The sequence below is a fragment of the Oryctolagus cuniculus genome, chromosome 12 (assembly GCF_964237555.1).
Source record: "Oryctolagus cuniculus chromosome 12, mOryCun1.1, whole genome shotgun sequence".
NCBI lineage: Eukaryota > Metazoa > Chordata > Mammalia > Lagomorpha > Leporidae > Oryctolagus > Oryctolagus cuniculus.
Window position 1 is genome coordinate 97,033,530 of NC_091443.1, and position 27,931 is coordinate 97,061,460.

The window sequence follows — 27,931 nt, forward strand, 5'->3', positions numbered from 1 at the left end:
AGCCAAAATATTAACAGACTAAAGTGTAAAATATCCAAAATTAAATGTACCACAAGAAATTAATAAAAAAAACACACACAAAGAAACTGTGGCTTTATCTATCATTGTGGATAATAGCAACAGAACTGGATTTTCCTGGTTTGTACCACCTAGGTATTCCCTGTTTTTTCTAAGCATAAAATATCAGAAGTAGGGTATTACTTTGTATCTAAGGCATATAATGTCACATGTGGTATTGTTGATGACAGGATTAATTAATTAATTAATTAATTTAAAAAACCAGTAAACCAATAGGATAACAACCCATAGCCAAAGGATAAGAGCTTTATTTAAAATATTCATGTGGTACATTTTATCTTGAATTTTTTATTTTTTCAGTCATTTTTTATTGTGGAATTCATGTAATTTGATATACAGACTTTTTTTTATCATGGTTCAGGCATTTCACATGTTGGATTCCATTATTATTATTGGTGTTGTTGTTGTTGTTTTGGCTTCCTAGTGACTCCCATATCCTTTGGCTATGGGCTGTTCCCCTCATGTGTTCTTGTTTCTGAATTCACTTATTTACTTATTCTGTCATCATGTTATATGTATTTGGAAAACTTTAAATTTAAATCTTTTGCAAAACAGAATGATCTTATAGTTATGGAAAATAAGTTAGCCTCCATTTGACATTTTAGTGTAATAAAAATACAGAGAACACCTATACTTCTTTTTTTAAGATTTATTTATTTGAAACTTAGAGTTACACACAGCGAGAAGGAGAGGCAGAAAGAGAGGGAGGTCTTCCATTTGGTGGGTCATTCTTTTAAAAGAGTTAGCTCTTTTAAAAGCATCAGGAATGCTAGAGCAACTTTTCATTGATGAGTTCTAGGTGGTGCAAGCTGGAAAAATCATGGGAAAATCATGAGCTCCTGTTTTATAAATTTATTTAGTTATTTATTCTGTCATCAATAAAACATATATGACATACTATTCATTATGATACAAAAACTCCACACAGTTTAGATTTTATGCTTAGAAAAATGCAGATAACATCTACACTTCTGATACATGTATCTGGGACAATTAAATTTAAGCCTTTTGCAGAACAGAAGGATCTTAGGGTTATACAAAATGAATTTGCCACTGGTTTTCCTTTTTACAAAATTAGGAATGCTAGAGCAAGTTTTCATTGGCTGGTTTTGGGTGGTACAGTCCAAAAACTCCAGTTTTATTGCTACTAACCATGATTACAGATCAGCTGACAGTTATGTTGCTAGTAATCTAGATTACATATCAGGCCATAGTTTGTCTGTTCTCTTTCTTTCTTTCTTCCTTTCTTTCTTCTTTTCATGTGGTATATTTTATTCTAGGTTTTTAAAAATTTACTCTAATTATTTTGACTACTTCTCAAGTGGTGGAATTTGTTTAATTTGATATACTATTTTTTTTAAATCATTGCTCAGGCAGTTCAACTTTTGGACTCCTCGTTTTTTATTGTATTGTCTTCCTAGTGACAGCTTTATCATTTGCCTATGGATTGTTCCCCTCATGGTTTTCTGTATAATAAATTTATTTATTTATTTATTTATTTATTTATTATGTCACAAACAGCAACACCTTTGACAGAGGAAGCCTTTAGACACCAAAAAAACTCTCACATTGGAGATTTTATGCTTGCAGAAATACAGGGAATACCTACACTTCTGATGTATGTATTTGGGAAAAGTTAAATTTAAGCCCTGTGAAGAACAAAAGGATCTTATTGAAAATGAGTTTGCCTCCAGTTTTTATTTTAAAAAACTGAGGAATGCTAGAGCAACTTTTCATTGGCTGGTTTTGGGTGGTACAAACCAGAAAAATTCAGTTCTGTTGCTACTCACCAGGATTACAGATCAGGCCATAGTTGTTTTTTTTTTTTTTTTTTTTAACTTTCTGTGGCACATTATATTTTGGCTTTTTTACAATTTTAATTTGTTATTTTTTGGCAATGAACCAGATGGTGAAATACATGTAACTAGATATATGGTCTTTTATTTTTTTACCATGTCTCATGCATTTTACCATTTGGAGTCCTAGTTTTGTTGTATTGTTTTGGCTTCCTAGCAGCTCCCTTATGCTTTGCCTATGGGCTGTTTTCTCATGGATTTCTATTTTTTTTAACTTAATTCTTTATTTATTCTGTCATCAACAACAATATATTTGACATAGTATAAATTAAGATTCAAAAATTCATCCCATATCTGAGATTTCATTTTTGTAAAAATACAGAGTACACCTACACTTCTGATATATGTATTTGGGAAAAGTTAAACTAAAGGCATTTGCAGAACAAATGATTTTATGTTTATTAAATATTAGTTTGGCTCCAGTTTTCATTTAAAAAAATAAAGAATGCTAGAGTAACTTTCGATGGATGGTTTTGGATGGTATCAACTGGATAATGCAAGTTCTGTTGGAACTGACAATGGTTAACAGAGCAAACCCCAGTTTCTTACATTCTTTTCTGTTTTTAACAAATCTGTGTAGTATAATTCTTGTTTTTGATTTTTTAAAATTTTATTGTTATTTTTTGGCTTTGCACTGGATGGTGGAATTCATGTAATTGGATATATGGTCCATTTTTAATCATGGCTGAGGAATTTCACCTTTTGGATTCTTCCATTTTTTATTGTTTTTGTTTCTTAGTGGCTCCTTTATCCTTGGCTATTGGCTGTTTGCCTCATGGATTCCTGTTTTTTAAATTTATTTATTTGTTCTCTCATCAAAAACAACACTGTGGGGAGCAACTCGGACTAGACTGTTACTCGAATTAAGACTTATTTTATGCATCTGCTCTCCCACAATATGGCGCTGGGAGAGGAGGAAACAGCTTCTACACAGCTGCCTCCAGTTCAACCAATAAACAGCAGGACCTGCTCCTGATTGGAGGAGAGGAGCGTACTCGGCGTGTGGGTAGCAGAGTTGGGCTTGGTGGAAGAGGACTATAAAGGAGGAGAGAGACAACATGCACCAGGAACATCTATCTGAAGGAACACCTGTGCAGCCCCGAGAGAGCCGGCCAGCGGTGTGCCGCTCCCCCGCGGAAGTGGGGAAAGTGGCAGGGGGAACCGCCCTTCCACGGAGGTGGAAGGGATGGTAGCCAACCCGGGAAGAACCAGCAGCAAACCCGGGGAGGGCCGAGCAGACAAAAGAACAATGCAGGGTTTAGTGTCATTCCTCCGCGAAGAGGGGGAGCGACATAATGGTGCTGTGACTCGGATATGAAGCCTAGGCAGGGTTTAGTGTCGTTCCTCCATGAAGAGGGGGAGCGACAAACACATTTCATGTAGTATACCTTAAAATTCAAAAAACACTCCACATCTGATACTTTATTTTTAGAAAAATACAGAGAACATCTATACTTCTGATATGTGCAAACGTTAAATTTAAGCCTTTCACAGAACAGAGGATTTTATGGTTATTAAAATTATTTTGCCTCTGGTATTCCTTTTAAAAAAGTTAGCAATGCTAGAGGAGCTTTCCATTGGCTGGTTTTGGGTGGTAGAAACTAGTTAAAACCAGTCATATCACCTTTTGGATATCTCAGGGTTTTTTTTTTTTATTGTTTTGGTTTCCTAGTGGCTCCCTTATCCTTCTTCTATGTGCTGTTCATATCATGGATTTCTGTCTTTTAAATCTATATATTTATTTATTCTGTCACCACTAACAACATATTTAACATAGTGTACCTTGGATAGAATGTAGCTTTTATGCATAGAGAAGTACAGAGAAGACCTACAATTCTGATATATTGATTTGAGAAAACTTAAATTTAAGCCTTTTGCAGAATAGAAGGATTGGGGTTCGTGCTGTGGTTCCCATGGTTAATCTTCCACTTGCAGCACTGGCATCTCATATGAGCACCAGGTTCTAGTCCCAGTTGCCCCTCTTCCAGTCCAGCTCTCTACTGTGGTCCAGGAGGGCAGTGGAGGATGGCCCAAGTGCTTGGGCCCCGCACTCACATGGGAGGCCAGGAGGAAGCACCTGGCTCCTGGCTTTGGACTGGCATAGCTATGGCCGTGGCGCCCATTGGGGAGTGAACCAACAGAAGGAAGACCTTTCTCTGTCTCTCTCTCACTGTCTATAACTCTACCTGTCTAATAAAAAAAAAGAATGGAGGCTTTTACAGATATTAAAAATGAGTTTGCCACCAGTTTCCTTTAAAAAAAAAAAAAAAACAGAGGCTGGCTCTGTGGTGCTGTAGATTAATCCTCTGCCTGTGGCACCAGCATCCCATGAGGGCACTGGTTCTAGTGCTGGCTGCTCCACTTTTGATCCAGCTCTCTGTTGTGTCCCGGGAAAGCAGTAGAAGATGACCAAGTCCTTGGGAACCCACACCTGTGTGGGAGACCCAGAGGAAACTCCTGGCTCCTAGCTTCGGATCAGTTTAGCTCTGGCCATTGCAGCCATTTGGGGAATGAACCAGCAGATGGAAGACCTTTCTCTCTCTGTCTCTCCCTCTCATTGTCTGTAACCCTAACCTCTCAAATAAATAAATAAAATCTTAAAATAAATCAGGGGCCGGCGCCGTGGCTCACTAGGCTAATCCTCTGCCTTGCGGCGCTGGCACACTGGGTTCTAGTGCCGGTCGGGGCACCGGATTATGTCCCGGTTGCCCCTCTTCCAGGCCAGCTCTCTGCTGTGGCCCGGGAGTACAGTGGAGGATGGCCCAAGTGCTTGGGTCCTGCACCCCATGGGAGACCAGGAGAAACACCTGGCTCCTGCCATCAGATCAGCACGGTGTGCCGGCCACAGCACGCCAGCCGCGGCGACCACTGGAGGGTGAACCAATGGCAAAAGGAAGACCTTTCTCTCTGTCTCTCTCTCTCACTGTCCACTCTGCCTGTCAAATAATAATAATAATAATAATAATAAATCAGGAATGCTAGAGCAACTTTTCATTGGTTGGTTTTGGGTGGTACAAAATGGATAAAACAGCTTTTGTTGCTACTAACCACAGCTAATAGACCAGGCCAGTTTATTTGCTTCTTTATTTTTTTTTTAATTTTCATGTAGTACATTTTATTTTGGATTTTCAAAAATTTCAATCTGTTGACTTTTGTCTTCACTCTGAATGTTGGAATGCATGTAATTGAATATACATATATTTTTAAGAATTATTTATTTGAAAGTCAGAGTTACACAGAGAAAAAAGGAGAGGCACAGAAAGAAAAAGAGGTCTTCCATCCACAGGTTCACTGCCCAATTGGCTGCAATGGCTGGAGCTGTGCCAATCTGAAGCCAGGAGCCAGGTGTTTCTTCTGGGTCTCCTATGTGGGGGCAGTGGCCCAACGCCTTGAGCCATTATTCTACTGCTCTCCCAGGCCACAGCAGAGAGCTGGATCAGAAGTGGAGCCTGTGGACTTTAACTGGCACCCATATGGGATACTGGCACTGCAGATGGCAGCTTTACCAGCTATACCACAGCACTGACCCCTGGATATTTATTTTTTATCATGGCTTAAGCATTTCACCTGTTACATTCCTTGGCTTTTTTTTTAATTGTTTTGTCTTCCTGGTGGGTCCCTTATCATTTGGTTTTTGGCTGTTCACCTCATGGGTTCCTGTTTCTAAATTTATTTATTTATTTAGTAAATCTTTCACCACTAGCAAAATATGGGGCATATTATAACTTATATTAAAAAAAAGACCCTACAACTGAGTTTTTACTCTCAGAAAAGTACAGAGAACACCCACACTTCTGATATATGTATCTGGGTAAAGTCAAATATAAGCCTTTTGAAAAACAGAAGATCACTGAAAATGAGTTTGCTTCTTGTTTTCCTTTTAAAAAGTGAGAAATGGTAGAACAACTTTTCATTGGTCAGTTTTGGGTAGTACAAGCTGGAAAAATCCAGTTCTGTTGCTACTAACTTCAATTATATATCAGGCCACAGTTCTTTGTTTTTTTTTATTTCCATGTGGTATATTCTATTTTGCCTGCTTTTTATATTTTGGTCTGTCATTTTTTTAGCTTCATGCCAGAAGGTGGAATCATGTAATTGGATATATGGTCTTATTTTCTTATCATGGCTCAAGCATTTAACCTTTTGTTTTCCTAGTTTTATTTTATTCTTTGACTTCCTAACAGCCCCCTTAGCCTATGGCTGTGGGGTGGTCCCCTCATGTGTTGCTGTCTTACAACTTATTAATTTATTTAATCTATCATCAACAACAACACATGTGACATAGCATACCTTAAATACAAAAGCCACCCTACATCTGAGATTTTTTCTTCAAATACACAGAGAACACCTACAATTCTGGTATATGTATTTGTGAAAGTTAAATTTAAGCCTTTTGCATAACAGAAGGATTTAACAGTTATTAAAAATGGGTTTGCCTCTCTTTTTGATTTTAAAAAATATCAGGAATGCTAGAGCAACTTTTCCTTGGCCAGTTTTGGGTGGTACAATCTGCATAAAATCAATTCTGCTTCTACTAACAATGACTGACAGCCCAGGCCAGAGTTTCTTTCATTTTTTTTTCCTATAGTACATTTTATTTGGATTTTTTAAAAAATTTCAGTCTGTTATTATCTGGCTTCCTGCCAGATGGTGTGATTCATGTAATTGTATATATTTTTTTATCATATCTCAAGCATTTCAGCTTTTAGATTCCTTGCTTTTTTTTTTTACTTATTTTGGTTTCCTAGTGTCTCTCTTATCATTTTTATGGGCTGTCTATTGTCCTCATGGCTTCCTGTTTTTTTAATAAATTTATTTATTTCATCATTATTAAAATTGCGAGGGGAGGAGGCAAGATGGCAGAATAGGAAGGGAGCACACTGATAGTCCGGGGAGAGACAGTTTAATAAAAGTGGAGATACTGCAGACTCAAGGAAGAGTAGGGGAGGAAACAGCAGAAGAAGCTCTTCCGGGATGCGTGATTCACAGTGGACCTGCGTGGAGAGTGTGGGAGCCCACAGTTCGGGACACCAGCGGCAGACTCAACACACCAGCGCTGGAACGTGAGGTGAGCCGAACCTCAATAGCCCGAGACACTGGCAGGCAAGCGGAGAGAGGAGACTAGAGGGAACGACCCCCGGGGATGGGGGGGAAAGTTCTCCAGGCTAACTGGAAGAGACAGAGAGAGAGAAAAAAAAAGGTGACTGGTACGGACACGGGTTTCTCTCTCTCCACTCACCTCTCAAGGGCGAGCAAGACAAAGAGCAGGCGCCATCTTGGACATACGTCATAAGCAGAGCGACCTCAGGTCTGCACCGGCCCTGAGCCTAGCAGAAAAACCTGACTCTGGGCGGGACGAATTAACAGGAGATTAGGACCTAGTAAATTTGTGGTGCTACTGAACTGAGACTGTGAAAAAAGAGACGGTGGGGGAGAGAACTCACAGAATTCACGTGAGTACTCTCCAGAGATGCTACAATTCCGTAACTTTGGCAACCCAGTGGGAGACTGAAGGAGAATTTGAGCCAACCCTGAGGGCAGAACAGATTCCCTGTGTGGTCCTTGGGAAAGAGCTTCCGATTTCTGGCTCCTGTGGGTATATCATTTGCCTGCTAACTACCTCCAACTTCGTTCAGCTGTGCGGAATTACTTCCCTTTTGAATCAAAAAAAGAAAGAGAGAGAGAGAGATCTATCACGCCTAACCTGGGAGTGTCACCTTTGGCACACCAAACAGAGATCTCAGGCCACACCCATCTCAAGCCTCTAAGGCTCCATCAAAAACAGACAGTCCACTTGATCTAGAGTCATAGTATCACAAGAAAAAGCACCACAGTGAAGAAACCAAATATCTCCAATATGCCAAATAACAAACGCAAAAACCGAGATAATAGAAACAAGGAAGTCACCATGATGCCCCCAAATGAAAAAGACACCCCAATTCAAGATTATGAAGATGATGAGATAGAAGAAATGCAAGAAGCAGATCTCAAAAAATTGATAAGAACATTAAGAAGTTCTCAAAAACAAATTCTTGAACTACAGAAATCCTTAATGGACAAGGTAGAAAATCTCTCTCGTGAAAATGAAATATTAAGGAGGAATCAAAATGAAACAAAACAACTAGTACAACAGGAAACTGTGATAGTGACGAGAAATCATAATGAAGTGAAGAATTCAATAGATCAAATGAAAAACACAATAGAGAGCCTTACAAACAGAATGGGTGAAGCAGAAGAGAGAATATCGGACTTAGAAGACAGAGAACAGGAAAGGATACAGTCAGACTAAAGAAAAGAAGAGGAAATTAGAAATCTAAAACATATTGTCAGGAATCTTCAGGATACTATTAAAAAACCCAACATTCGGGTTCTAGGAGTTCCTGAAGGCATCGAGAGGGAGAAAGGATTAGAAGGCCTTTTTAGTGAGATATTAGCAGAAAATTTCCCAGGTTTGGAGAAGGACAGAGACATCCTAGTACAGGAAGCTCACAGAACCCCTAATAAACACGACCAAAAGAGATCCTCACCACGACACACTGTAATTAAACTCTCCACAGTGAAACATAAAGAAAAGATCCTAAAATGTGCAAGAGAGAAATGTCAGATTACTCTCAGAGGATCTCCAATCAGACTCACAGCTGACTTCTCATCAGAAACCCTACAAGCTAGGAGGGAATGGCGAGATATAGCCCAGGTACTAAGAGAGAACAACTGCCAGCCCAGAATATTATATCCTGCAAAGCTATCATTTGTGAATGAAGGTGAAATAAGGACTTTTCATAGCAAACAGAAATTGAAAGTATTTGTTGCCACTCATCCAGCCCTGCAAAAGATGCTTAGAGATGTGTTACACACAGAAACACAGAAGCACGGTCATCAATATGAAAGAAGGTAAAGGAAGGAAACCTCACAGCAAAAGAACACAGGAAATTCAAAGCATATATTAGAACTTATCTTTGGCAAATGGCAGGGCAAAGTTACTACTTATCATTAGTCACATTGAACGTGAATGGCCTGAACTGTCCAGTTAAAAGACACTGATTGGCTGACTGGGTTAAGGAACAAAACCCATCTATTTGCTGCTTATAAGAAACGCATCTTTACAACAAAGATCCATACAGACTGAAAGTGAAAGGCTGGAAAAAGATATACCATGCCAACAGAAATGAAAAAAGAGCGGGCGTAGCCATCTTAATATTGGACAACATAAACTTTACCACAAAAACTGTTAAGAGTGACAAAGAGGGACACTATATAATGATTAAGGGATCAATACAACAAGAAGATATAACAATTATCAATGTATATGCACCTAACTACAGGGCACCGGTTTATCTAAAAGATTTGTTAACGGACTTAAAGGGAGACTTAGACCCCAATACAATAGTACTGGGGGACTTCAATACTCCACTCTCAGAAATAGACAGATCAACAGGACAGAAGATCAACAAGGATACAGTAGATTTAAACGACACTATAGCCCAAATGGATCTAACAAATATATACAGAACTTTCAGTCCTACAGCTAAAAGTTTACATTCTTCTCAGCAGTACATGGAACCTTCTCTAGGATTGACCACATACTAGGCCATAAAGCAAGTCTCAGCAAATTCAAAAGAATTAGAATCATACCATGCAGCTTCTCAGACCATAAAGGAATGAAGTTGGAAATTAGCAACTCAGGAATCCCTAGAGCATTTGCAAACACATGGAGATTGAACAACATGCCCCTAATGAACAATGGGTCACAGAAGAAATTAAAAGAGAAATCGACAATTTTCTGGAAGTAAATGAGGATAACAGCACAACATACCAAAACTTATGGGACGCAGCAAAAGCAGTGCTAAGAGGAAAGTTTATATCAATAGGTGCCTACATCAAGAAATTGGAAAGGCACCAAATAGACGAGCTTTCAATTCACCTCAAGGATCTAGAAAACCTACAGCAAACCAGACCCAAATCTAGTAGGAGAAGAGAAATAATTAAAATCAGAGAAGAAATCAACAGGATTGAATCCAAAAAAAATTACAAAAAATCAGCCAAACGAGGAGCTGGTTTTTTGAAAAAATAAACAAAATTGACACCCCATTGGCCCAACTAACTAAAAAAAGAAGAGAAAAGACCCAAATCAATAAAGTCAGAGATGAAAAAGGAAACGTACCAACAGACACCACAGAAATAAAAAGAATCATCAGAAATTACTACAAGGACTTGTATGCCAGCAAACAGGGAAACCTATCAGAAATGGATAGATTCCTGGACACATGCAACCTACCTAAATTGAACCAGGAAGACATCGAAAACCTAAACAGACCCATAACTGAGACAGAAATTGAAACAGTAATAAAGGCCCTCCCAACAAAGAAAAGTCCAGGACCAGATGGATTCACTGCTGAATTCTACCAGACATTTAAAGAACTGACTCCAATTCTTCTCAAACTATTCAGAACAATCGAAGAAGAGGGAGTCCTCCCAAATTCTTTCTATGAAGCCAGCATCACCTTAATTCCTAAGCCGGAAAAAGATGCAGCATTGAAAAAGAATTACAGACCAATATCCCTGATGAACATAGATGCAAAAGTCCTCCATAAAATTCTCGCCAATAGAATGCAACAACACATCAGAAAGATCATCCACCCAGACCAAGTGGGATTTATCCCTGGTATGCAGGGATGGTTTAATGTGCGCAAATCAATCAATGTGATACACCACATTAACAGACTGCAGAAGAAAAACCATATGATTATCTCAATAGACGCCGAGAAAGCATTTATAAAATACAACACCATTTCATGATGAAAACTCTAAGCAAACTGGGTTTGGAAGGAACATTCCTCAATACAATCAAAGCAATCTATGAAAAACCCACAGCCAACATACTATTGAATGGGGAAAAGTTGGAAGCATTTCCACTGAGATCTGGTACCAGACAGGGATGCCCACTCTCACCACTGCTATTCAATATAGTTCTGGAAGTTCTAGCCAGAGCTATTAGGCAAGTAAAAGAAATTAAAGGGATACAAATTGGGAAGGAAGAACTCAAACTATCCCTCTTTGCAGTCAGGAGGTCTTATGTCACAGAGATGCAATCAAAGCATGGGCGGGGGGACTCTCTAATGCAAAACTGAGATAAAAGGAATGGAGATCCAAGTGAGGGGCCTCCCTGGACCTGGCCACAAGTTGTAAGAAGTGGTGCCTTCCTCCTGGGCCTGCATCAACCCCATAGGCTTCGCAGCATTGGAGGATGTTCCTCTAGCTAGGGACATATCAATCGACTTTGCCAGGATCATGAAACTTGAGTCTGGATCCTGCAGATCTCACCATATTTATCACCGCTCTAGTAGGGAGTCCATGAATCTGACTTTCACTCCTTAAGAAACCCAGTGCCCAGACCTTCCCTTCCAAACCCTTGCCTTGAGGGAAACAGCTGAGTGTATCTATAGTCAGTCCTGGGTCTTTGCAATCTCCTGACTCACAGTCAGCCAACCTCCCCAGTGCACTGAATTTATGGCTGCAAGGGGCCCTGGGCTGCAATCAAGGCAGTTTCATAACTTGTTGGTCCTCATGGCTCTGGCTGGCCTTGCTAAGGTGCTTCTTCCTGGGGGGGTCATGTCTTCAGAGTGCAAGGCTCAAGGCCTGCCATAGGTGTGTGCCTGGACTGGCACAATGGCCTGCCAGGTCCTGACCTCTGGGCAGATTATGTTACCACCATTCCAAATGCAATCACGCGAGAAGCAGGAATGACAGTTTTGCCTGTACAGCAGGCATTCCTGGGGGACTTCCACAACTGACTTGGATACAATAGGAAAGCTACAAGCTGAAATCCAAGTTGATAGGCCTATTAAGTCCTAAATCATATATGCCTGGGAGGCTCCCCTATGAAAGCAAGGAGGTAGATAATATAAAATGCAGTTTTGCTACATTAAAAGGCAGTAGAATTTTGGCAATCAAAATAGCTGAGTTGCTCAGTGAGGTTAGGCCAGTAGCACAGATATCAACAGTGACCCACCAGAGGAGGAACTCCAAAGTAAGGGTAAGGACTGTCCAGTTTGAGGCCACACAAAGTCATTAGGAATTGGTGTTGTCCCAAGAATTGGTGGACATGTGAATTTCAAGATGGCCTTGAGTGAGGGTGGACTGCTCGACGACAAGTAGGATGATCACAAGTTCTGCCCCCTGAGACACATGACACTACCCCGGTATCTGGAAGGAGGTATCTGATGTGAGATGACTGATGGGGGCTCTGCAAATAGATGAAGTGTCAGAGGCTGACATCCTCGTAAGGACACAGACTCCTCAGGGTGTGGGTTTGTCTGGCCTCTGCAAATACCACTCCCATTTAACAAGAGATTCTCAGTGGCTGGAGGCCAGGGCCCAGCTCATGATGCTGAGGGAGGTAGTCCAAACTCTCCGTGAGTCAAACAGTAGTGTCACTACAAGCGCAAAGCTAACTTGAAATCCTTTACCCATGGGGCCCTCAGAACCAAAAACTAGCCATAGAGTAATCCTTAGCTTTTTCCTTGGAAGTATGCCTGACCAAGGTGCATCCTTGTGGGTGGCTGGTGAGACAGATGAATCTTAGGGTTCTTTAGAGGTGAGGAAGTTGGTGTTATCAGAAACTGAAAATGTGCTGGGCTTCCCTGGTTGAAACTGAATCAGTGAGGAAAAGCAGATATATGTGGATTTGTTGAGGAATTTGTCTGAAATCCTTGTTCAAAATATAGACCAAAAATTTGAGGTTGCAAGCTCTCATCTCATATGGAACTAAGGTCCACACCCACTTGGACAAGAAGTCAGTTGCTGATGATTGAGGCCCATTTTTCCTCCTCCTCTTGATTATCAGTTGAAACGATGTCCTCAACATAGTGTCACAGGTGGATGCTAGGAGACAACTGAAGGCCAACAAGATCCTGTTAACACAGACCACGAGCCCTGGAGGACCACAGAGGCAGTCGACTGGAAGTCTCATAAAGGTGCATTGTTGGCCTTCAAATTAAAAGGAAATGGTGGGGCTGGTGCTATGGTATAGCGGATTAATGCCTTGGCCTGCAGCGTAAGCATCTCATATGGGCGTCAGTTTGAGATCCCCTGCTCCAATTCCCAACCAGCTCTCTGCTATGGCCTGGGAAAGCAGTAGAAGATGGCCCAAGTCCTTGGGCCCCTGCACCCAAGGGGGAGACCTAAGGAACCTCCTGGCTCCTGGCTTCGGATCGGTGCAGATCCAGCCATTCCAGTCAATTCTCTCTTTCTGCCCCTCCTCTCTCTCTATAACTCTGACTTTCATATAAATAAATAAAATCTTTACAAAATAAAGTAAATGGTGCCAAATCTCCACAAGACACATACAGTCCTTGCCACAGCAATAATGGCAAAATTATCAGGGGCAGTCTGATAATATCAAGTAAGGCAAATTCAAAGCGAAGCATGACCTTCTTGAGGTGGTGGTAACCTGCAGGATGCCTCCATTCCTATCCGCCAGCTTGGAGAAGGTGCTTGATGGGTGAGTTAATAGATGACTCAATGTATTTCAAAGAATACTTATACTCTATCATGGACAGCTATGTCGATTCCCCACTTGTCCTTCTTGAGTTATATTTTAGGGTGTTGACAATATAGGGATGTGTGTTAAGTGTCCATGCCGCATCAGTACAAAAGACTTGGGATTGATCTAGGTGAAGAACAGAAGTCTTAGGCTGTCCATGCCAAGGAACAGAAATGATAGCTGAGAGGTAGGCAGAAGCAACACAAGGACTCATAGGAAGAGGTTGGGTCCTGTCTTGATGCTGACCATGGCAGTCGACCCAAGGGCATGTCCTCTTCATAGTCTGTCAATGAATAATGACTGATGCACTTTACTGGGAATGATCACAATGCCGTAGGAGTTAGTGCCTGATGATCCATAAGGCTCTATAATGTGACCCTAATACATGGTGATTGTCATCCACAAAGATGCCTGGTGATGATTGCTTACCGCTAGTGTGCACAAGAATCCCACCATGGTTGAATGTCTGGTGGTCTTCTCTCTGTCTAGAAGGGCCTCAGTGGTGTCCAGAAACTCATGAGACTTGCCTGAAATGAGCCAGTAGGCAGCAGTGCAGCCTGCGAAGCCACTGACTTTGTTGACGATGTTCAGAATAGGTCCCAACATGTATCACAGGAAGTCAGAGAGCGCACCACATCTGATTACACAGCACTGGACTGCAGGGAGATGCTGAAGCAAACTCTGGCTGTGAACACTCTACGTGTCTGCCTTCGTATTTCCCAGGGTGCTTAGGGTTTGCGTAGGTTGATAAACTTCTGAAGTTGCCACCAACAGGGCCAGAAGTTTTGCTCGGTCCTGTGGTGGGACTGCTTTTACAAGTAACAATGGGAATGCTGATGTTGTGGCACAGCTAACAATGCTTCCGTTTTATATTGTAGTGCTGGGGCATGCCCCAGCTACTATGCTTCCACTCCAGCTTCCTCCTAAGGTGCATGGATAGACAGTAGGTGATGCCTGAAGATCTCAGGACTCTGCAACCCATGTTGGAAAAGAAGATGGAGTTCCTGCTCCTGGCTTCACCTTGGCTAATCTGTAGCTGTTGCAGCCATTTGGAGAGTGAGGTAGTGGTTGGGATGATATCTCTATGTCGTTCCCTCACTAATATTTTTTTTCCAAATAAAAAATCATTAAAATGTAACAATAGCCAAGGAACTGTGACAGAGTTGTTAAGATGTCATTTGGGTTACCCACGTCCCATATCAGAGCGCCTGGATTTCAGTATAATCTTCCTGCAGTCAGGTTTCCTGCTAATGTACACTCTGATGGATAGCAGGCATTGGGTCAGTTACTTAGGTCTCTTCCACCAATGTGAGAGAACTGGATGGAGTTCTTGGCTTCTGACTTTGGCCTAGCCCTTCCAATAATGTCTGCAGGCTTTGGGGGTGAGGCCAACAGATGGAAGCATCTCTCTCTATCTCACACTGCCATTCTAATAATTAGTATATAAAGGCATCAATACATTGTATTTGGCATGGCAATTAAAGACATCATTTTTGGTGCCAGCATCCCATCACAAAGTATCTAGGATCAATACCAGTCATGCATTCACATCCAGGTTCCTGCTTCTGCTTACCCTGGGAAACACAGGATGGCTCAGATATTTGGGCCCTTGCCACTCAAGTGGAGTGATCCAACCAGTGGGAAATCTGTTTTCTTGTCTTTCAATGAAACATAATGACTAACGCTTAAGTAAGTGAATAAATAATTCCACTGGGGCCAAGGTAGCTTGGTTGGGACTGTCCTAGGGGCAGCTTTGCCATTCAGGGCTGGTGGCTTGCACATACTCACTGAAGAATGCCTAACAGCTCTCTTTTATTCTTAATTGTACACGTCCATTGAAATACAGAGGCTCCTGCTGTAGTGTGGTGTTTAACATGATCTGGACACCCACTGCAGTAGAAAACGTTTATGTTCACCCTCTGTGCAAACATGATGCCATCTGTTTGTGCTTTCCAGACAAGCTGGACAGGATCTTGATGTGGTTCAGTGACAGCTGCCAGCTGCCAAGTCTGTTGCCCCGTGATTTGTAGGCTACTTCCTGTCAGGAACACAGCAAGGTTGCCCTTCTCAATCTGTTCCTGTCCAGTCTTTGGGCAGGCTTTGTATCTCCATCCACAGCAAGGTGTATATACATCTGTGTGGACTTCCTTGGTGTCTGAGATACAGAACTTCACCACCTGAGACGGTTGCAGACAAGGCATCTACTTTCTTAACCATGTCCTGGGTGGTACTTGGCAGCATGTGAGGAGCAGCCAGCAGTCATCTGGTGCATCCGGACTCACCATCCCGCAGCACACAAGACTCTGCATTACCCAGGTGGAGGTACAAATGTCTGAAATGATCTCATGAGACCATGTTACTTATACGGGGCTGCCAGCAACACTCTGCACACAACCTCAAGAAGCCTCACTGTCTCACTGGGAGTCTGTGGGGGACACAGAAACCAGTGATAAACCAATGGGTGAACCCATGCACTCCATTAACAACGTCAGTCCACAAGTCTACCAGGTACTATTTCCCATACGGCAAATGACAGAGAAATTTTCCACCGATAAACTTTAAGCCTTTTTGACATGCTCTTATATTTATCACATTAAATATTCCTCAACACAACTGTTAACAATAACTGGATTCAACAACATTGTAGAATACATGATGTTGTGCATGGAAAAATCTAAACACTCCACCAAAAAATGGTTCAAGATGAAAAACCAATTCAGTAAAGTTACAGGTTACAAAATCAACATACAAAAGCAGTAGCTTTTTATATGCTAGCAACCAACTTGCCAAAAATGAAATCTAAAAAGTAATCCCATACACAATAGAGACAAAAAGAAAACATTTAGGAATCAATGTAACCAAATAAGTGAAAGATATCTACAATGATAATTCTAAAATGTTGAAGAAATGAATCATCAAGGACTCCCAAAATGGAAAAATATAACTTGCTCACGGATTGGAAGAATTAGTATAATTAAAATACCTGTATTAATTAAAGCAACCTACAAAATAAATGAAATTCCTATCAGACACCAATGACATTTTTTACAGAATGAGAAAATAATCCTAAATTCCCTAAGAAATCACAAAATATCAAGAATAGCCAAAATTATCCTGAGCAAAATTTAAAAAACAATCAACTTGGAGGCATCAGAATGCCTGCCTTCAAAACTAACTACAAAGCTATAGCAATCAAGGCAGCATGATAGTGGAATTTAATTAATTAATTCATCAATCCAAACAGGTAGAGACAATTGATTTTTCATGGAAGTGCCCAGACTATACAATGGAAAAAAGTATCATCTATTCAGTAAGTGGTGCTGGCAAAACTGGATGCATCTATGTAGAACTGAATATTACAGTACTATAAAAACTGAAAGCCTGTTATTAGTATCAAAATCATTGCAACTGGAGGACTTCATGCTCAGTGAAATTATCCTGATACAGAAAGACAAATATTAGATGTTCTCCTTTATATAATGAGAGCTAAAATTTTCTTTTACGAAAAAAGAAATCAGGCAACAACAACAAAAGAAAAACAGAAAAAAAGTTAATGCCTGTGTATATCAGTATTGCTGCAAATATAGTTTTGTTCAACTTTCTTTTATATCTTTATCAAACAAATTCTTAAGGATGATATACTACTATAATTTTAATAATTCATGATCATTTTAAAATTTACTGTGTATTAGTGTAGTAGTCATTTTTATAGAAACCTTTGATTTAATAAACATAAATCTCATAAGTACAACTTTTGGATTACAGCAGTTCTTCCCCCCATACCCACCCTCCAACCCGCAAACCATCCCAACTCCTACCCCCTCTTCCATCCCATTCTTCATTGAGATTCATTTTTAATGATCTTTATATACAGAAGATCAATTCTATACTAAGTAAAGATTTCAACAGACTGCACCCACACAGACACACAAACTTTAAAGTACTGTTTGAAGACTAGTTTTACCATTAATTCTCCTAGTACAACACATTAAGGACAGAGGTCCTACATGGGGAGCAAGTGCACCGTGATACCTGTTGTTGATTTAACAATTGACACTCTTCTATTTGACATCAGTGATCACCCTAGGCTCCTGGTCATGAGCTGCCAAGGCTATGGAAGCCTCGAGTCCACAAATTCCAACATTATTTAGACAAGGCCATAATCAAAGTGGAAGTTCCCTCCTCCCTTCAGAGAAAGGTACTGACCTCTTTGGCGGCCCTTTCTTTCCCTGGGATCTCACTCTTAGAGACCTTTCATGTGGGTGATTTTTTGCCACAGTGTCTTTCTTGTCTTTCCATGCTTGAAATGCTCTCATGGGCTTTTTAGCCAGATTCGAATGCCTTAAGGGCTGATTCTGAGGCCAGAGCACTGTTTAGGGTAGTTGTCATTCTAGGAGTCTGCTGTGTGGCTTGCTTCCCATGTTGGATCATTGTCTCCTTTTTAATTCTATTACTTTTTTTTTTGACAGGCAGAGTGGACAGTGAGAGAGAGAGAGAAAGACAGAGAGAAAGGTCTTCCTTTGCCATTGGTTCACCTTCCAATGGCCGCCGTGGCTGGTGCACTGTGGCCGGCGCACTGCGCTGATCTGAAGGCAGGAGCCAGGTGCTCCTGGTCTCCCATGGGGTGCAGGGCCCAAGCACCTGGGCCATCCTCCACTGCACTCCCTGGCCACAGCAGAGAGCCGGCCTGGAAGAGGGGCACCCGGGACAGAATCCGGCGCCCCGACCTGGATTAGAACCCGGTGTGCCAGCGCCGCTAGGCGGAGGATTAGCCGGCTTTTTTTTTTTTCCTATCTATTACTATCAGCAGACACTTGGTCTTATTTAGGTGATCCTTTTTTTGGTAACTTTTATTTAATAAATATAAATTTCCAAAGTACAGCTTTTGGATTACAGTGGCTTTTTCCTCCCCATAACTTCCCTCCCACCCACAACCCTCCCATCTCCCGTTCCTTCTTCCATTCCATTCACATCAAGATTCACTTTCAATTGTCTTTATATACAGGAGATCGATTTAGTATATATTAAGTAAAGATTTCATCAGTTTGCACCCACACAGAAACACAAAGTGTGAAATACTGTTTGAGTACTAGTTATAGCATTAATTCACATTGGACAACACATTAAGGACACAGATCCTACGTGGGGAGTAAGTGCACAGTGAATCCTGTTGTTGACTTAACGATTCACACTCTTGTTTATGGTGTCAGTAATCACCCCAGGCTCTTCTCATGAGTTGCCAAGGCTATGGAAGCCTTTTGAGTTCACCAACTCTGATCTTATTTAGACAAGGTCATAGTCAAAGTGGAAGTCCTCTCCTCACTTCAGAGAAAGGTATCTCCTTCTTTGATGGCCCATTCTTTCCACTGGGATCTCACTCCCAGAGATCTTTCGCTTAGGTTTTTTGTTTTTGGTTGTTTTTTCTTTGTTTGTTTATTTTGTTTGTTTGTTTGTTTTTGCCAGGGTATCTTGGCTTTCCATGCCTAAAAACACTCTCATGGGCTCTTCAGCCTAATCCGAATGCCTTAAGGGCTGATTCTGAGGCCAGAGTGCTGTGATCTCTTTGACACTTAATGCCATCTTACTAGTTAAAGTGATCAGTTTAAGTTCATAACTGATCATAAAGATAGGACTTTTTTTGTTTGATTACTTTTATTGCCCTTGCCTATATTCTTCCTTAATAGATGAACTCTTTATTGAATGGAATATAAAGCTCTTATGAGGTAAATTTAAAAATACACTATTTCAAAAATAAAAGATTTTAAAAGAATGACAAGCCCTCACTTTTTTAATTTCTGGTTTGTTAAGAATAGTGTACAAATTAAAATGTCTCTGTAGTGATTCTCAAAAACCAATAAAATCCCAAATATGAAAAAGCTTATCTCATATTCATTGTATTGCTCTGATGCTGTTCAATTTCACATACACACATGAAAACATACTACCATTTTAGTTTATTAAAGGAAATAATCTAAAATAAATATCATCACCAACTTAAAACACAGCCAGGTAGCCCTTCGACTGAGCATGACAAGAAAAGAACAGTTCAGTTATTTACAGGTTATGTTTTTGCTTGTATTAATTAACCATTTTCAAATACCATAATATTAGTTGTGACATTAATCATTTAAAACCCCTTAACTTTATACACCAAGTAACATGTTGGTATTTTTCTTAAATTTCATCCACAAGAGTTGTACATATTTATGGGCTAGTGTGACATTTCAATACTCATATAAAATTTGTACTGATCAAATCTACATTAATCTTTGGCATTATTTTATGGACAGAGCCTTGGGCTCCTTTATTTCATTTTCTAATAAAAGATAACAGATTACTGTGAGCTACACACATCCCCGTGCATGATCCTAGGAAATGACTCAGTAATCTAAGGCTACTGGGATAATCATCCGTAAACCATTTTTTCCACCTAGTTTTAATATTGCAATTGGTTTCAAAAGCAAAACACGGAGAAACAATAAGGGGGAGGGGGGAGGAGAGAGAGAGAGAGAGAGAGAGAGAGAGAGAGAGAGAGAGAGAAGATACCACCCATCTAGTAGTTCATTACCCAAATGTCCAAAATACTCAGGGCTGATCTGACCCAGGCTGAAGCTGGGAGATGGTCTCCAATGTGGTAGCAAGAATCCAACTACTTAAGCCATCACTGGCTGCCACTGGTATCCTGAGCATTGTCTTTCCCACCATGCCAAATGTCTACCCTTCAAAAAACTGTCTGACACACCCTCATATAGCCCTGGCTTCCAGAGGAAGAGGCCACAGTCCCCTGTCTTGACCCCATCACTGCATGGTCTCCTACTCCCAAATCACTACACATGCCAAGCTCCTGCCCAACTCCAGCCACAGCATCTGGTTTAATGGATCCAACTGAAGACACTGGGGACCCTGGCCCACCAGGGTTACCAAACATGCAGTCACTGGATGTAAAGGCCCACATCTGAGGCAGAAGCAACCTGGATAACCACATGTCCAAAACTGAAACTGTATCACTGTTACACCACATATTAAAATCAGCTCAAAATGAACTGAAAGTCCATACAGAAGATCTGAACACTTACAACTTATAAAGTAGAAAAGTCCTTGACATCAGCCTCAAGAGTGGTTGCTTATGTGCTAACAACTAAAGCACAGAGAGCAAAAGCAAATGTAAGGAAATGAAACCCCAACAAACTAGTAAAGCAAAGATCAGTGAAATGAAAAGGCACACCAATGGATAGGAGGAAATATTAGCAAACCGGATGTGTGATCAAGGGAATAATACAAGGAAGGCATACCACTAAGCAGCAAAGAATACAATTTAAAAAGGACAAAGGACTGAATCAATGTTTTCCAACAAAGACATACAATGTACCCTGAGGGTATGTGAAAAAGTTCTGAACATTGCTATCATCAGCAAAATGCAAATCAAGATGACAGTGGTTATTATATCTGTTAAATGGCTACTATTAAAAAGTTAAAAGATAACAAGTATCGGGCACAATGTAGAGAAAACAGAACACACACTAGTGGAGGGAATGTAAATTGTGCCAGCCATAATGAAAAGCAATATGGAAGTTCCTCAAATGAAATTAAAAAAGGAACAACCTTTATTAGCCATGAATCCAAAAGAAAACCACCATCTCAGAGAACTGTCTGCACCCCCACATTCACTTCAGCATCATTCACAATTCCACGATATGGAAATAACCCAAATCTTTGTTGATGGACCCATAAGGAAAACTGGGATACACACACAGTGGAATCCTCACCAAACCTTAAAAACAAAGGAAATACTACTACTTCTCACGAGATGGATCCAAAAGTATGGAACTACAGGACATTACAATGAGTGAAACAAGACACAGAAATAAGAAATATTACATGATCACACTTACATGTGGAATATACAAAAGTCAAACTAACACAGTCAGAGAGCAGGAAAAATGAAGAGATGTTAGTCACAAGATACAAATATATGGTTATGGTGCTGGAGCTGGGGTGTAAAAGCTTAAGCCTCCACCTAGACGGCCAGCATCCCCTATGGGCACCAGACCGAGTCCCAGCTGCTCCACTTCCCATTCACCTCCCTGCTAATGTGCCTGGCGAAGCACTAGAAGATGTCCCAACGGCTTGGGCCACTGTGCCAAAGTGGGAGACCTGGGGTCCAGCCCTGCCACTGAGGACATTTGAGGAGTGAAATAATGCATGAGATGAGATATCCCTCATCCTCTCTCTCACTCGATCTTACTCTCTTTCCCTGCTTCCTGCCTTTCTTTTTTTTTTTTTTATTTGACAGGTAGAGTTATACAGTGAGAGAGAGACAGAGAGAAAGGTCTTTCTTCTGTTGGTTCACTCCCCAAATGGCCCCTAGAGCTGGCGCTGCACTGATCCAAAGCCAGGAGTCAGGTCCTTCCTCCTGGTCTCCCACGCGGGTTCAGGTGCCCAGGCACTTGGGCCATCCTCCACCATCCCAGGCCACAGCAGAGAGCTGGACTGGAAGAGGAGCAACCGGGACTCGAACCCGGCACCCATATGGGATGCCGGCACTGCAGGCAGAGGATTAACCAAGTGAGCCATGGCGCTGGACCCTGCCTTTCAAATAAATCTTCTGGGAAAATACATATATAAATAAAATTTAAAAATTTTAAAAACGCTATAGGAGTGATAACTTTGTTAAGTAGCTTCATTGTACTACCCCTTTCATAGTGTATGGCAAGTACCAGGAGAGTCAAAAAGTTTGTGTGAAAATGCAATGTAAAGATCAGACTCATATCGAAACACACATTGCATGCCTTGAATATATACAATTTTTGTTTCTCAGTTGTATTGTAATAAGGCTGGAAAAATAAAACATGCAAAAATAGGTTCCTATACTTAAAATGCAAATAAAAATTAAGGAACTTAGGTTAATATTGTGGGGTTTTGGTAGGCTTCATGGGAAAGAAATGAGTTTTAAAACATTCATGATTGGGGCTGGCTGGCACTGTGGCGTAGCAGGTGAGGCCACCAAATGCAGTGCCGGCATCCCATATGGGCATCGGTTCAAGTCCCGGCTGCTCCACTTCCAATCCAGCTTTCTGCTATGGACTGGGAAAGCAGTAAAGGATGGCCCAAGTCCTTGGGCCCTCGCACCCACGAGGGAGACTTGGAAGAACCTCTTGGCTCCTGGCTGCGGATCAGCAGAGTTCTGGCCATTGCGGCCAACTGGGGAGTGATCCAGCAGATGAAAGACCTCTCTCTCTCCCTCCGCCTCTCCTTCTCTCTCTGTGTAACTCTGACTTTCAAATAAATAAATCTTAAGAAAAACATTCATGAACTTGACTAAACTAAATTTCAGGCAGTTTATATCTTGAAAATAAAGATTCAGGATTTCTATCAAGAGAATATTTAAGACAATATCCAAGTAACACATTACACTGTCACCTCACCTCCCTCAGACTGAAAACTCAGAAATAGAAAATAAAAGTTAGTATATCTGAAGGAAACCAGGAAAGTGAGAAGTGAAATTAGAATTATAAATTACCATATGGTATTCTCCCACCGATGGGTGTACATTCCTATATGCATGTAACACAGTTACATATTACAGGCAGGTTGAGAATTCGCCCAATTAAACCATGGAACTGAAAACGCAGGGCCTGCTTCATCAGCATGTCACCAGTGACACGGCAACTGGACCCAACGAAAAAGAGTACACTCTCTGCTGTCCAAATTCTTGCTGGATTTCACTTGAATTTGTACTTTGTAAATGAAGGCTGATAGGAAGATGGGGCAAGTGCTGGGGCTTGGAGCCAGGGGGCTCATGCATAGTTTGATCTCTCACTGACTCACCGGGACAGGTCTTGGTCACAGTCCTCAGGCTCACTGCCCTAAAATGCCTTCCATTTCCCATCACTGGTGACCACAATGGCCCTTGGTTCAAAGCAATAGTTGGGTGTGGGCACATTATGTTTAGAGAACACACCTTTGGGGAGGCACCATGGTAGTTTCTCACCTAAACTCAATCTAAATTCCTAGGGTTTCCATATTGAAATGCATGACAATTTTTAAACAGCCCAATCTGCATTTTTCAGTTCCTACCAGGAGCTACACATTATGGAGTTAGTTCTGTCAAGTTTTAGAATTTACACTTTCCTATAGTTTTCACAATGACATTCTTTCAGCTTATTTTGTAATCACAGGAAAGGAAGGAGGGAGGAGGGCAGCATGCTGGGGAGAGGAGGGAAAGGTAAAGTATCACTATACTCCTCAATCTGTGTCTATGAAATACATGATATCTGTTCACCTCTGTATAAATAAAAATTATTAAAAAAAGAAATTTAGCTGTGAAAACTGCAAGAGGAAATAAACGAACCAAATGGAGATATCATGTATTTAAGTTGAAGAACAAAGCAAAACATGGCAATACCAAAATATTAAACCAGGATGCTCACAGCAGTATGGCAGGGCCTTCCCCGTGGAATGAGTAGCAGTACAGGCCTACGGCATCTTAGTCACCAGGGGCTGCAGCCCCTGCCAGGGTCAGAGGTGCTCACGCTGCACTTGCTTCACTGGATCAATAGGTGGCAACGTCTTCACTGATCAGGTTGCTTTAGAACCCATTTTCATAAATGGCAGGACCCCAGTAGATATCATGAAGTATTTTACCAGAAAACTGTGGGTCCCATTACATTTATCATATTATCTCTATGTACCTCAAAAATTTAGGGTCTGCCAGGAATTACTCAAATTCTACCTGCACAGAGCAGAGGGCTATACACCATGAACATTAGTCTACTACAAGAATATCTCTTGGGGACGGCACTGCGGCATAGCAGGAAAAGCTTCTGCCTGTAGTGCCGGCATCTCATAAGAGCACTGGTTTGAGTCCCCACTGCTCCACTTCTGATCCAGCTCTGTGATATAGCCTAGGAAAGTGGAAGATGGCCAAAGTGCTTGGGCTCCTGCACCCACAGAGAGACCCAGAAGCAGCTCCGGGCTCCTGGCTACATATCAGCTCAGCTCCAGCCATTGCGGCCCTATGGGGAGTGAACCAGCAGATCGAAGACCTTTCTCTTTTTCTCTCTCTGCCCCTGCCTCTCTGTAGCTCTGCCTTTCAAATAAATAAATCTTTAAGAAAAACCTTTCTTTCCCCATTTGACACTCACATGTCATCTTCCATAGTAATCAGGTGGGGAAATCAAGCAAGGTGATCCATTAGTGTAGGAGGAGTTATCAATCACATAGAGCTCAGTGTTTGCTGAGGCAGTACTTTTAAATTTAACATCATATGTATGAAAATGTTTACAAGGTTTAAATGTCTTTGAAAGCAGCACTCTGAAAACTACACATATACCAATTCATTGAAGGATTTCCTGGACTCCATGCCTGTTCTCTCACTACAGCACTTCAGTAGAAAGCTTTATAATATTTGCAATACTGAACTGCAAGTCACAGTTTTAGTTTCCCCATACGTAATTATAGAGGCCTACATAACTCACAAACACAATTGTATAAAGGTAACAAAGGCATTGTTTGTAGAAAACTTGTCACCTAGTTTTCCCCCATAGATATGACTTTAGTTAAGCAGAGGAAAAGCATCTTAAGATGTTTGGCATAAACCACTCTAATTTTGGAATTTCCTCACAAAGTTTCTATATTTTAACTTCTTATTAGTAGTGCACTAGTAGTTGCTAGCCTAGGCTTTTTGTGGGAGATGCTAAAGTTTCATGGTAGTCACAGGAACAGAGGTTTGTGGAAAAGGTGACAGAACTGAGACGCAAAAGTGAAAAGCAAAAGAATCACATATTCATGTGGCTTTGAGAAGGGTGTAGGGACCAGACAGCCTTTGAGATGCCTGGTGATTGTTATCAGAGAACATCTGTGGACTGGGAGCATGAGAAAACAAAAGAACAGATTTTTCTTGGTTTGTTGTGTGTGAGGGCAAATTATGGAATCAAGGAATCAAGTTTGAAAATAGCCAACACGAGAAAACCATGGGCAATATAAATAGGTCAAGCTAACGATGAGAGAAAGAGCCAAGACCTTCCTGAAACACGGTACAGAGATAAGGCTGCCTAGGATGAGAAGACCAGTGAGAACAAACACATAGACTGAACATGGGGTCATTTCAACTTCTGGATTTGATCAATCAGCACTAACAGGAACACCAAGAGTGGATAATGAGGAAACTGGAACATCCACGAGGACGTGCACCAAGGAGCTGTTTCGGAGTAGTCACTGGTCAGCATCTCATAAGATGAGGATCAAGGAATGATCCTGGGATGTCAACACGAGTAACTGCTAACCAGAAGGAAGGGAGACTTAATTCACCACATACTGTAAGAACCAAACCACAAAACACAATACCTACGGATTTTGAAATTTTGTGTTGTTTAAAACACAGGGACAAACAGGGATTTCAATTCACCAACCGATGGTTTAGAACCAATTACACGGCAACCAGAGTGGATACTGCCCAGAAACAATGCCCCTGCCTTCTCAGACCTAAAAATGGTCTACAAATATCATAATCCGAATGATTTCAGTATTTCAAAATCGAATTTAGAAGTAAAAAGAACCTGTATTGAGTTATTCAGAACCTTATAGTTTTATACCTGAAACAAATATACTTAGGAAGTAATGCTACCCTCTCAAAATTTCGGTGCCATCCTCTGATGATAAACGGAGTCCCCATATTCCTAGTTAATGCAATAGTATGACTGGGATATGTAAATCTTACATGATATGTCTTCCCAGATAACCACACTCATTAACACAATACAACAATGTATTCCTCAGGAACTTTTTCATAAAATTAGGGAAACACTGGATATCACAGAGGCAGAATTAGAATTCAGTGGGGCAATGACAACAATGTACAACCATCCTTTTGAGTTTAGCAGTCAAAGTTATTACTGCTGTGTTGGAGAACCTTCAACGCAAACTGAGAGAAACTATCTTAGCAAATTAGGAAAAACAGGAAGCAAAGCCTGTGAGCAGGAACTTCCTTCCTGGATGACCAGATCCACTTTCTCAGCTCCTATCCACTAAGTAGAACTATAAATCCAGAAAATAAAACAAGAGACCTGGAAATTAACACAGTTGCTGGGCATCTTAATTGCCCACCTATAAGAAGATGACTCACCTGCGGGCACCTGCTGGTTCACCCATCCTGGCATCAGAATTCAGCCAGGTAGGCTCACACCTCCTGGAACTGTCTGTGATACCTCCGAGCACATATACGGTTTACAATATACAATTTAAAATCTATTTAGAACATATGATATGAAATTTATAATATATAATAAAAGGTTATCATATAAAATACAGTATTCAATTTATAACATACAATTTATTCTTCCTTCCCCCTGGCTCCTGAAGGCCCAAGTGTCCCCTGCCTGTGTCCAGGACCGGCATATGATACGCACAAACATTTCAAGAAGACTCACCAGGTGAGGATGGACAAACCTGAGGGTCCTGTTGAATCTACTGCCACTCCTCTGACACTGGCAGCCCGGCCCTTCCTGTAGGTGTTGCTCTCGGCTGCTCACCTCCTTGTTCTTAGGGCCAGGGCTTAGCACATGCTCCAATGAAGAGCTCCACGGCGCTGGACACCAAGAAGAGAAAAGGGAAACAGCAGCACTGAGCACCCCTTTTATAAACTCGGTATTCAACAGCATACATCATTTCTGGTCGGATTACCTGCAGGCTCCAACCAATCAAAAAACAAAGACCAAGCCCACGCAGGGGTGTGGCTCCAGGCTTCTCCTGGGCTCCTGCTGTCTGTCCCCAGTAGGCAGTGAAGCCAGGCGCCAGTGCAGTGGGGCCACAGGTCAATTGTTTGCTTCACTTTTGTCATGAAATTTATTCCACCATTCGATTTAAAATTTGACAGAGTTTTTCTCTTTAGGTACAATACATACTCATCTGCTTTTTCTCCTTAGAGTGTTCAAATAAAGTGAAATTGCTTTTATAGGACTTATGCATTGGGAGTGGTGGCTGTTTTTCAACTACTAGATTACAGAAAGAAAACAAGGGTGGGATGCTGGCATTACAGGTGATGGCTTAACCCACTGCACCACAACACTGTGGTGTAGTGGTGACTCCTGCGGTGCCAGCATCCCATATAGGCAGCAGTTCGAGTTCTGGTACTCGGATTCCAATCCAGCTCCCTGCTAATGTGCCTGGGAAAGCAGCGGAGGATGGCCCAGCTCTTGGGCTCCTGGCTCTTGGCTTAAAAATTTGCTCTGTGGGCCAACGCCGTGGTAAAGTAGGTAAAGCATCCCTCCGGCAGTGCCAGCATCCCTCATGGGTGCGGTTCGTGCCCCCGATGCTACTCTTCCAATCTAGCTTTCTGCTTATAGCCTGGAAAAGCAGCAGAAGATAGCCTCACTTCTTGGGCCCCTGAAACCATGTAGGGGACCTCAAAGAAGCTCCTGGCTCCAGCTTTTGAATTGGTTCACCTCTGGCCATTGCA

The 27,931-nt window shown here is 41.3% G+C and overlaps 1 protein-coding gene and 1 long non-coding RNA gene across 5 annotated transcripts in view; one reads left to right on the forward strand and one right to left on the reverse strand.

Moving 5' to 3' along the window:
• LOC103346435 (neuroblastoma breakpoint family member 4) overlaps positions 1 to 27,931 on the reverse strand; it is a 1,612,367-nt gene that overhangs the window by 1,518,020 nt on the left and 66,416 nt on the right. Inside the window, exon 4 of the long non-coding RNA XR_011380966.1 lies at positions 26,904 to 27,061. This is a non-coding gene — a long non-coding RNA (neuroblastoma breakpoint family member 4). The remainder of the gene's footprint in view (positions 1 to 26,903; positions 27,062 to 27,931) is intronic.
• Positions 1 to 27,931, forward strand: part of LOC103345879 (protein sidekick-1) — a 694,014-nt gene that overhangs the window by 198,798 nt on the left and 467,285 nt on the right. The window lies entirely within an intron of this gene.